An 11,369-nucleotide genomic window follows, 5' to 3' on the forward strand; every position below is an offset into this window, starting at 1 on the left:
AGTATATCTGTTGGGGTGGAGTGTTTGATAAATATTTTATGCTGTAGCATACCCACCTAATACAAATATATATATATTATATTATTTATTGTCTTAATTTTTGTTTCCTGTTAAATAAGGCCGCGATATGTTAAGTAAGGCGATTTTTTCCTCGGGTTACCTTTTGAAAAATTTCATCCTTTGCCACTGCTGTGTATACCATTTTTTTACATATTGATGGCAAAAAAATATTTTTAGCGATTTTTGTTTAATTTATTACATAGAATCACATTAATTAATTATTGATACATTTACCATCGCAAGAAAATGTAAAGCATAAAACATTTCTTAAATACGCCATCTATTGTTTTCTATTACAATCTACAACAGCGTTAGCTCTGACCGTTGTGAAGCTAGTACATTTATTCAAAGACTAGAATGTAAAAGTGTCAAGACCTATATCTAACTTCAAACCGGTCAATGAAAGCGTGTATTGTATTTTATATCTAATGTTAGTGTTGTGGATGATTTTGATTTCAATTTAAGATATAGTCTATTTATTATTGTTGTATGAAATATGTGTATTCTTATTGTAATCATTATTTAATGTTGTATATGCGTTACGTTGCAACAATATGTTATCTCTATCTCGTATGAGGCTGCAGCAATAATAAGAGATTGGATCCTCGTGCATGCTCGTATAATGCAGTGATTATTAGTACCATAATCGAGTACATAAACATATATCTGAAGACGTGTTCTTGATTTTAATTCATGTTAAACGCCATTTTTTATAAACGAACCCAATCGTGAATCATCGTGATAAAGGACCAATTAGAACATAGAGTTTTGATTCGCATATTTTGATTGGTTCATTTTTGAAATCAGAACGACGAATGGAATCGTTTATCAAAAACGGCCGTCACGACTTTTCATAACCATTATCTACTTATCAGTTGCTATTCTTTTATAATGAATATAGAACATTTAGACATGAAAATTAAGAAAACAAAGGCCTTAAATTTGCAATGTGACCTACGAGTGTCATATCACTTACCATCAGGCGAAAGGAAAGCTCGTCTCGTCATTAAAAAAACATCACCTTCGCTTCTAATATATACTATTTTGTACCTCGTCGCCTTAAATACGTGACGTACAAAACCTTCACATACAATCTACAAATTTGCATAAGAACCGGCGGTTCGTCGTAAATAAGACGAGTTATACATGCATAATTTAAATTGTATTAGTTATTACCCCCTTATTCGTAGACGTTTTTTATCTAAGGTGTAAAGCTGTGATAAGTCTGTTTCTCAGTGCTAACGGCATGGCAGCCTTCGCAGTGGGTAGAAGAAGGGCCGTCGTGATTCGATAATATTGTTGTATCTCAATATTAGCCAATCACAACGGCCCTATGGCTACGCACTTAGATAAATAACGTCTGTGAATAAGGGGGTTAGTCTATAGATTTTTCCCTATTTTTATTCAGAGATGGCATAATTCCAAATATCATGTCGACAAAGCCTCGATTTTCGTGTAAATGTTGTGGTATTTCGATGGAAATAGTATTTATAAGTGATATTTTTTATTAGATAACTGATATTTTTTTTATTATATAATTTATTTATTGGTATTTTTTTATTTATTTTTACTTATAAAAATATTTTAGGACAATGATAGGTCATTTACGCCCTCAGATAGCTACCTACATAACATTGAAAAATAAACAATTTCATTACAGATATATATTTTTTTTTTTTTTATTTGGCAGTTATCCAATTTTTTTTTATGTCTGACAGATGTAGTTTGCATACTTTGGAAGAGATGATAACCACGGAATAGACAAAATTCCTCTACAAAAGCAAAACAATATGTTAACATATATCTAAAGAGTCACATATCATAGACAAACAGTTTTTATCTCTGTCCACATATTTATTTACTGCCGTTATATTTAAATAAGAATCTAAATTATAAAAAAATATATTTTATTCAAATAAATCATGTAACCGAAATTTTTTAAAAAATTGATCAAAATGTTAGCCTATAAAACAAAATATCTGATTTAAAAAGGTTTTAATATTGTTAAAATATAATAGAATGATGTAAAAGTATGTATCGTTAATATATTTGTGTATTTAATCTATATGTAATTTTATCATATCGTTGTATACTCAATGTTAATGTATATGTTTGTGGAGACGATACTGCGCTCACGCAAGCCATGCTACGTATAGTGCATTCAGTTACAATCCATTTCAATAAACGAATAAACAGCCCTCATTTGAATCATCGATCAAACCACACTAATGAATCAATCAAAATTACTCATTTATAATCATGTCAAAAAGCTTTGCTCTGATTGGTTCATTTTTGCGATGGATTAAAAAAGCGATTGTGAACGTTTTTTTAAAAACAAGGGTAAGTTATAATGACGGTCGTCTTCGAATAATAGCCTTTAATCGGTGATGGTCAGGGATGAGGGATATACCCGTATATAAAGGACGGGCCGGGTGGTCAATGCACTCCAGAATTACTTGATTACTCACAGCATTTGGAAGCAGCATACCACTACTAAGAATTTCTAAAATAATCAAATTAAATCTATGACAATACCTTCCCTTCCTCTCCCTGGAAAATGACTTTAGGTACGCTCATAGGTACCCGTGAAAAATAAGATGTTTATACAAGTACTGACTTAAAATCAAACATTCAATTGAAGTGTTTTGATCTTTCCAGCATTAAATTCATTGAATGGTCACGACTGCGAATTGCAAATCTCGGTTGCGTTCGGAGGTTAAGAGATCTCGCGGTATTATTATTATATTGACATCTTTTTCGCTCTCACCATGGGTTACTATAGCTCCGTCGCGCTCCGCCTACCACCGCCGCGTGTAAGTTAGTAGACCTCGCCGCTCTCTCTCTCTCTACCTATTGATTATTATTAACTGCAATATCACCAATGTTAGTAAAATCAATGTACAATAAACAGCACGAGTCATGAGCACGGATTAACAGTAGAGGGGCGAGTATAGTAACTGATTGACACATGTGGGCCAATAGACAACGAGCATCAAATGAGTAACCAATCACATCGAAACATCGACGACTTGTATGTCGAACTGACCAATCACGAGTGTGCTCACGACTCGTGCCTCTGAATCTGAATATAGTGAATTATTTAACAACCCAATATATAATGGAGGCAAAGACGTGGTTGCAGTGTAGTCTTCACTCATCTTAATTTAATAAATGTATATTCGAGTGCTGTGTGAGTGGTTAGTTAGTGTATCTTAACTCTCAATATGTCCTTATGTTTAAGACAATAAGGTGCAATGTTGAATGGTATACATCACATATTGTAACGAATAATGTTTGACGTCGTGTTGCACAATTGTGTATATTGATGGTGATTTAAAAAAAATATATAATAAATTAAAAAAGGATTTCAATTCTCGATTTGGATCCAGTTGTCACCCAAAATAATAAATTCAGATATCCAATAAATTTATAAGTCAAGAATTGTAGACATTTACTAGAGCTCCGGAATAAAAATCAGTAAAGTAGATAGTCAGTCACAAAAATAGGTGAACAAATTCAAAACTTCAAAACTCTTCCACATTCATTTCAATCGCAATATTCTGTTTCTCATCGAATATAAGGTAAACACTTTGAAGTATGGTAGTGAAGGAGAAATATTATTGTTAAGATCACAAAAGTTTAAAGGTGATTTCAATTTTGAATTTGTTTAGCTACTTTTGATTCTGACTACATCAGGTTACATGGATATAAACATATATCGAAATTTCAATTTTAACGTGTTGAATGATCTAAGCATTTCATCTAATTGTTTAGAACATAAAGAAGCAATGAGTTCTGCCTCCATTTAATACGTAGGTATTAGCTTTTGTCTAACCAAATTATAAGGGGCCGCTTTTGATGTTTCAGTAAATGTCTACAATACAAAAAAACTAATTGATAATTCTGAAGAGAAAATATTGAGTAATGAAAATTCTAATGTACTTAACAAAAGCTAGTTTCAGATGTTCTGACACCTAAAACTTTTCTAAGTGGAATGTTGTGTGTATTGTGCCTATCTATTTATACAACAGGATTCTAATGTATTCGCTGTCCTCTTAAGAATAAAAAGAAATAGTTTATCGACAGCTGACTTCCTTAGCCTATCGTATCATTGAATAATAAAAAATATATTTTATTTTTATTAATTTCAGATAATCGACTTAGCACTTTTTGACTCTAGTGGTATAAATTAAAGTCATTAGTTTGTTTTGAAACAAGTTAGTAATCAAACAGTACTTTCATTATATTAAAAAAATACAAACAATTTATTGCGAACCTCCTTTTTAGTTAAACAATGGTTTATGTTAATATTATTTGCAAAGCAGTATGTCAGTCAAAACTATTTTTACTAGTACTTGCCTACACTAAGGAGACGTTCCATGGTCAGAATCCTCAGGACCAATGACTTGTTTTTAGGTCACTAACAGAACTCAATTCCCAAACCTTAAGAGGAAAGCGAATGATTACACTATAAAGAGTGAATAGTAACATAAATGGGTATCTATCGTTGTGATATTTGTATTATATTGAGCCGTAGTGCGTACTCCGTGGCGCACTAGTCACCAACTGTATTCGGACAAAGTTTATTCCACGTGGATTAAATAGTTTGTCATATTTTAATGTAAGCCTTGTTTTATTATATACCTTTTGAACCGTTCCAGCCATAATGACCTTCAGGAAAACCAGGGCCCTTATTTCCTATGCCACGATTTCAAACACACACACACACAACACGCATTTATCCCCGAAGAAGTATGCAGAGGCGTAACCAGGGCACCCACTTTTCGTCAAGTGTGTTCCGTCCCACGGTGTGATAGGGGGCCAGACTATCGCCATATCGGGCACAAATTTCAAACTCCGAGCTGATACTGAGCAGAAAAACACATATATCTCTTTGTCGGGGTTCAAATCCAAGACCTCGTTTTATTTAAGAAATAGTAAAATTAAGAAATTTGGAAATATATCAATCCCTTCATCATCATCAGCCACATAAAATCTACTGCTGAACAAGTCTCCCCCAAAGATTTCCAGACGGACCTGTCGAAAGCGGCCTGCATCGAGCGGGTTCCTGCGAAGCTTCCCTTTACGACCTCATAATTTCCACACTCTAAACATAACATTAAAAAATATTTGTTGACATCATATTGACACTTTCTCAGTTCAAAATTGTCATGGCCCGTCAGAATCGCACCGGAATATTTGTAAATACGTAAAAGTACGTGGTTGCGTGGTTACACTGCAATATTATCTAATATTGTTTGTATATTTTGTTCCAAATTATGGTGAGTAATTCTATATTCCTTGAACTGATCTAAGTAATCAATCAGTCGTGTCGCCTGAGTAAACTATAATTAAACGTGTTAAATAATTTCTTTCCAGATCAATATCTTGCCTTTTATATTTTGTAAGAGTAGATTTTCATATTACCCTCTTTTATATCTTTCAATTTCTATAACACGGACTTTTTGGTATCACACATAAGCTGGCTTACGACTTACCACAGTATTTAAGACATTATGAAAACTAAAAATCCCGTCAAATAGTTCAATGCAGCAGTCTGTCGAGTTTATAAGACTTAAAAGTCTTCATCATCGTGTTAATGACATCCATTTATACAATATAGATAACTTCTTTTATTTTAGTTAGACAATGTTTCAGGACGAAGATATAGAAGATTTAGTAGGCGATGTGAAATACACAGACTCGCAGAAAAGTGTAGCCACGACAAACATGTACTCAATGGACTTCGACAGCAGTTCAGACAAAAACAACTCTTCAGGCAAGGAGACGTACGTCATAGAATGTGATGATAGCGAAGACAGTGAGACTTATCTTCTACACAGCAACAGGAGTGTTGTCAACTTGTTTGAAAGAGAACACCACACAGCACAAAATGTAGATGTATTAGTAAAGACTAAGAAACCATATAAAAGACACAAAACTGCATCCACAAGCGTACACAAATGCCTGTTTGTAGCTCAAGAAATATTTACACAAACAAGCAAAACTATCATAGAACTTGCCGAAATAGAAACATTAAGTAAAGTCGAAAGGAAATCTCTGGAGACACAAACCTCGCTGATATCAATCAAGGAATGCAAAATAGTTGAACAGTCATTGGAACTGACCAACTCTGTATCTCATTGTAATGTAATTAAACATGATTTTGACGTAAACAATACTAAAAGATGTGTAGTAACTTGTGATCAACTCCTGAACGGTTCTCTGGAGGATGGCTCTTCTAAATTTCTAACATCAGAGCCAGAAAATTCCGCTGCCAGCGATGATTCAGATAGAATAATTAACATTATAGATGACGAATCAAAGGATAACGAATTAAGCGAAGAACAGATAGCGAATCGATATGAAAACACGAGTGATTTTGAAGACACTAACTCAGATATAGAACAAGATTCGTTAATGGAATGTTGTCAATTAAAACCAATTTCAGACAACCAAAGTGATAGTAGTGAAGTAACGAAATCAGTAGACCATGATATCGAAGATCTATATACGAAATTATCAGAAAGTATCGATTTATATCCCTTTGATAAAACTTCTGAGGAAGGTAAAAGAAAAATAGGCACTTTAACACCTCTAACTGAGGAATCAACAATGAAAAAGGATAGTGTAGACACCTTTTCGTATAAGAACAACTTCAATTCACTAGAGAAAGATGTACCTTTTACAAATAATCAAGGATTGAGGATAAAATTACTTCCGAATGAAGATATCGATAAAAGTACATTCAAACTACCTCCGATACAAAATAACAAGTCTTGTCCAAACAGTCCGCATCTTAATTTCTTGTTCTCACTAAACGCGTCGTCAAAACATTCAGAGAGAGCAGGTGCTTTACCAACAGTCGTGGAAGATCAGAATCAAAGACGATGCATAGGAGACAGGTGGGAGATAGGAAATAAGGAGCTTGCTTCAGGGGAAGGTGCACTTATCAATGGAAACTCCGGTAGGTTTAACACAACCATTACATCACCTTTTTCCATCTGCCATTATCCCAATATTGAATTGACGCAAAACACTTTTCCAAACTTTAAAAGGAATTGACTTTATTTTTACAACCTTGCACTTGCCGAACGTCAACTACGTCTGGGGAATCCAGTACCCTGTAAATCACGTTAGAAAAACCCATACAAAGTAATACTCTCGTTGCGAATATCCTAATATCCTCAATGAAAGCTTTGTGTACGGGAAAGCTGATGGAATTTAGACAGCATAAATATTATTAACACTGTCACTTCTTTATAATTTACGAATACAAAAGAAGTGAATAGAATGTCTTAAAGCTCAAATTACACTGATAATTAAGATACTTATTCCTTACTTTTATTATCAGACTCTATGCACTTCAGTCCAGAATATCTCCAGTTACCTCCTATTCACATCGAAGGCCATGTCGTCCACAATGCACGGACGAGTTCATTTCTAAATGATAGAGTGGACGCACATGCTGTGGACACCTACAGTGATTCCATATCCATTAAGAACAAAATACGTGAATTGAAAATGAGCAGACATGCGAAGAAGAATATACCGTTAGTATTTGGGGCTGGGTTCATTATATTTTTCTGTCAATATAAGTAGATAGAACTCGAGGTGGTCTTCACTTAATAATATCAAGCATGTACTCTAGGTCATATACCATGCCGAGTCTTCTTCTGCGGAACGGAGTAATAAAGCCTTTCGTCTACTACGCTGTCTCAAACGTAGATGGCAGACTTTGTATACGTACCTTTTTCAAAGGCTAAATAACTTAGAAAGTATGGATGTGACCAACAGAACCGTGACCTTCATTTAGACAACGAAAGCCATTCTTCACCAGTCGCTATATAAAAAATATTAACCGTTAATTCCTAATGGATCTTGATTTTACCAGTACTCCTCGAAGTCGCAGCATGTCACCGATCTCCATTTGTCATGAAGGCAGCAGGATTAGCGACGTGGCGGAAAAAGCTGCGAAGCTTTGTGCGCGGAACTGTCCAGGAGATTACGGTCAACGTCTTGGTAAAACGTTTTGTTACGAATACCTTGATGTCGTAGTATTACGTAGGCGGTATATCTGCCGTGCTGAGGTCTTAGATTCGATTTCTGGGTCGGGTAGTCTAGAATTGTGACCGATCAATGATAAAGGCACACTGCCTATTCGGAATAATATAGCTGGCCAAATGTGGGATGTTGTATGCGTGCTATTTGCTTAACCGCGTAATCTTGAAATAGGAAAAAGAGTTATTCTATGTATGATGTACGTTGCGAGTGAAATACATGTAGCATAATCTATTTATGAAAGGATGTAAGTATATGATGCTTATAGAAATGTTATTCAATCAACATTTTATTTTAGGACTCAAATCGCAGATACATTAGAAGATGTTCCGAGATCATTGGATAAGTTTTGGGGCATTATAAGCGAACAGAGGATTGCGGATTTGATTAGATTGGTATTTATTTATGATATTACATTTTCTATACTATAAAGCCATCATTTTTAAGATAGAAAAAAAAATGAAATTTCTGGCTAATTTTGCAATTCTTAATATCTATAAGTATATTGCATAGATATTAAGTAATTGCTTAATGCTTAGTAATTAACAAAAGTATTATATAGGGTTTTTTATTAATACTATTACTACTTAATAGCAGTTACAAATAAATATGCGTATAAGGAACTAAAGATTTGCTCATAATATCTTACGGCAAAGACATTATCAATTAATATAATGGATACCTCAATATGAATCCATTTATTTTTGTTTATTAGTTCCAAGACACACTAACCTTTTCTTTTACTTTAAAGACATTGAGATAAATTCGCTTTCTGTTCTGAATATAGTATCTATTCTACTACTAGCTTCCGCCCGCAGCTTCGCCCGCGTGGATTTCGGGTTTCAAAAATGGAGAAGGTGCTCAATTTGTCGGGATGTTTTTTTAATTTATGGTGGTATGCAGGTGGTCCGATTGTCCGGTCAGGGTCTGATGATGGAATCCTGGTGAAATCGAAGGAACTTTTAACCATTAAGGTTGCACACGAAATGACGGAAGCTTAAAAAATGGAGTAACTTCTCCCGTTTTCCCAACATTTCCCATCACTGCTATGCTCCTATTAATTGTAGCGTGATGAAAAGTATACTATAACCAGCTCAGGGTATGAAAAATAATTGTACCAAGTTAAGTTAAAATCCGTCGAGTAGTTTTGTTTCTATAACGGTTATACAGACAGACAGACAAAAATTTTACTAATTGCATTTTGGCAAATCAGTATCGATCCTAATCACCCCAGTTATTTTGGAAATATATTTCATGTACAGAATTGACCTCTCTACAGATTTATTATAAGTATAGATATGCAAAAGTAGCTCAAGAATTGTCCATAACGAAAACATGCATTTTAAAGTAAAACAAAAGAAATAATATCGTGAAGCCAACCAAATAACTAATGATATATTAAATTTTGTGACCGTTCAATTTAGTCGGGTCCGCGATATCACTTTTGTTGAGTTTCAGAACGCGACATTACATTATTATATTCTGTGCTCCAACGCACACTGCTTTGATGTTAGGAACACACCTACATTGCTTAGACAACAGTGAACTTTATACAATAGCAATAAAGCTCAAATTGACTCTACGTATTAGTTAGAAAACGTTTGTATGGGAAATAGAAAAATGCTGTTTTGAGAATTTTCCGGCAATTATTCGAATTTTCTCACCTTTTAAACCTTCCTAGACCTCCACGAATAATTCAAGACCAAGATAAGATAAATCCGTTCAGCCGTTCTCGAGTTTTAGCGAGACTAACGAACAGCAATTCATTTTATATATATAGATATTGCTATTAATCTAAACTCTGTCTAGGTGAGTGCTCACGTGAGTCTCCTAGGACACAAGTTTCCCGAAGCGCTTGTCATACGCTGGCGTCCATTTTGAAAAACACTAACTATACGAAAAAACCGGTATCTACCTATTTTGTATCAATCGTCTATAATAGATCCTATCTCATGGAATGCCACCTAAATTTTTTAATAAACAAATTCACAAAAATACTAGCAAGCCCACCCAGAATCAAATAAATAAATACCGAATGGTACTGCATTGCACTTGGCATTAAGAGACATGATCTTAAGCCTTAATATGGAATTTCACTGTTGATAATGTCCAAATCTACAATGCTCGTTACCCCTTAACAATAGACATAATCACCCAATGAAAACAAAACACTATAGTTTTACTATATTCGCTAACTCGCACCAAGGCAACGTGGTACACCATGTCTTTAACCCCTCAGCATTAGAAAAGCCCTGCCCAGACACATATAATACAGAATTGATATTATTAATCCTAAAATCATTTCTAATTTTGATTTAACAAATAGGATTTCCACGAAGCGGTGACGATCCTCCTGACCAAGACCGGTAGCTACAGTAGGCCGGTGCGCCGTGCTGCCAACGTCGCTCTGGACGACATCGTGTCAGGCGTGGAGTTCAGTCATGCCATCACAGCACTCTGCATACATGGAGCTAGGTACTACAAATTTCTGAGGACCATCCTGACTCACTTATTTTGTGTCAGGATAGATTGCAAGAGCATCGTTGCCATTATTTACGGGCGTAACTTCTGTAAGTGATTTAAGTTTATGCTTTTCAAAGCGCACTTTAAAGCTGATTTTCATGGAGTTTGTAATAGCTGATACTTGTAGCTATACTTTGAACCTGACTTTAAAACACTTTTTTGTATTTAGAGCTCTTCCTCGCGTTCCTGTTTTTTGTAACCGATGTCAATACTATAAACTACGTATCGATTAAATTACTGTTCCTACGTACCCCATCACATATGAATACCATGAAAACAGGGTTGGATAGAGCTTGACCTGACATCACCTTCAAAATACTTCATATGATCCTGGTCATTAATCAATTCACTATCTCTTAAAAGCCATAAGAGTCCTCTAGTCCGGTGTGCATCAGCCCGACTGCTGGTAGTGTCTTGTGCACTCGCTGGCGGTGGGAGGGAACTGCTGAGGGCTCGGCCTCCACCGCCGCTGCCGCTAGAGGTATGCGCTGCGCCTCTAGCCGCGCTACTCGAAGACAAGAACACTGACACCAGGTAACGACTTATTTCTATTAATCCCAAAAAATACTCGGATTAAAAAAATGACCAATGGAATAAAATTTATTTGACATAACTACAGATCATTTATTTTGATTCAATTAATCTACAGATCGATACAATGTGCACTTAAGATCGTTTATTTACTTAGCCGTGACAGATAGCGCATCGAAGTGTCGGAAGTCATT

The 11,369-nt window shown here is 35.0% G+C and overlaps 1 long non-coding RNA gene across 2 annotated transcripts; it reads left to right on the forward strand.

The window, feature by feature from the left end:
• Positions 1–8,025: 8,025 nt before the first annotated feature.
• Positions 8,026–11,096, forward strand: LOC119191680. 2 transcript variants are annotated; one of them, XR_005113502.1, is made up of 4 exons: positions 8,026–8,082; positions 8,420–8,516; positions 10,448–10,596; positions 11,008–11,096. It is a non-coding gene; the product is annotated as an uncharacterized LOC119191680 (long non-coding RNA). The 2 variants fall into 2 exon arrangements; XR_005113503.1 differs by lacking the exons at positions 8,026–8,082; positions 8,420–8,516 and adding an exon at positions 9,945–10,028.
• Positions 11,097–11,369: the final 273 nt, after the last annotated feature.

This window comes from Manduca sexta, unplaced genomic scaffold (genome assembly GCF_014839805.1).
Source record: "Manduca sexta isolate Smith_Timp_Sample1 unplaced genomic scaffold, JHU_Msex_v1.0 HiC_scaffold_1799, whole genome shotgun sequence".
Classification (NCBI taxonomy): domain Eukaryota; kingdom Metazoa; phylum Arthropoda; class Insecta; order Lepidoptera; family Sphingidae; genus Manduca; species Manduca sexta.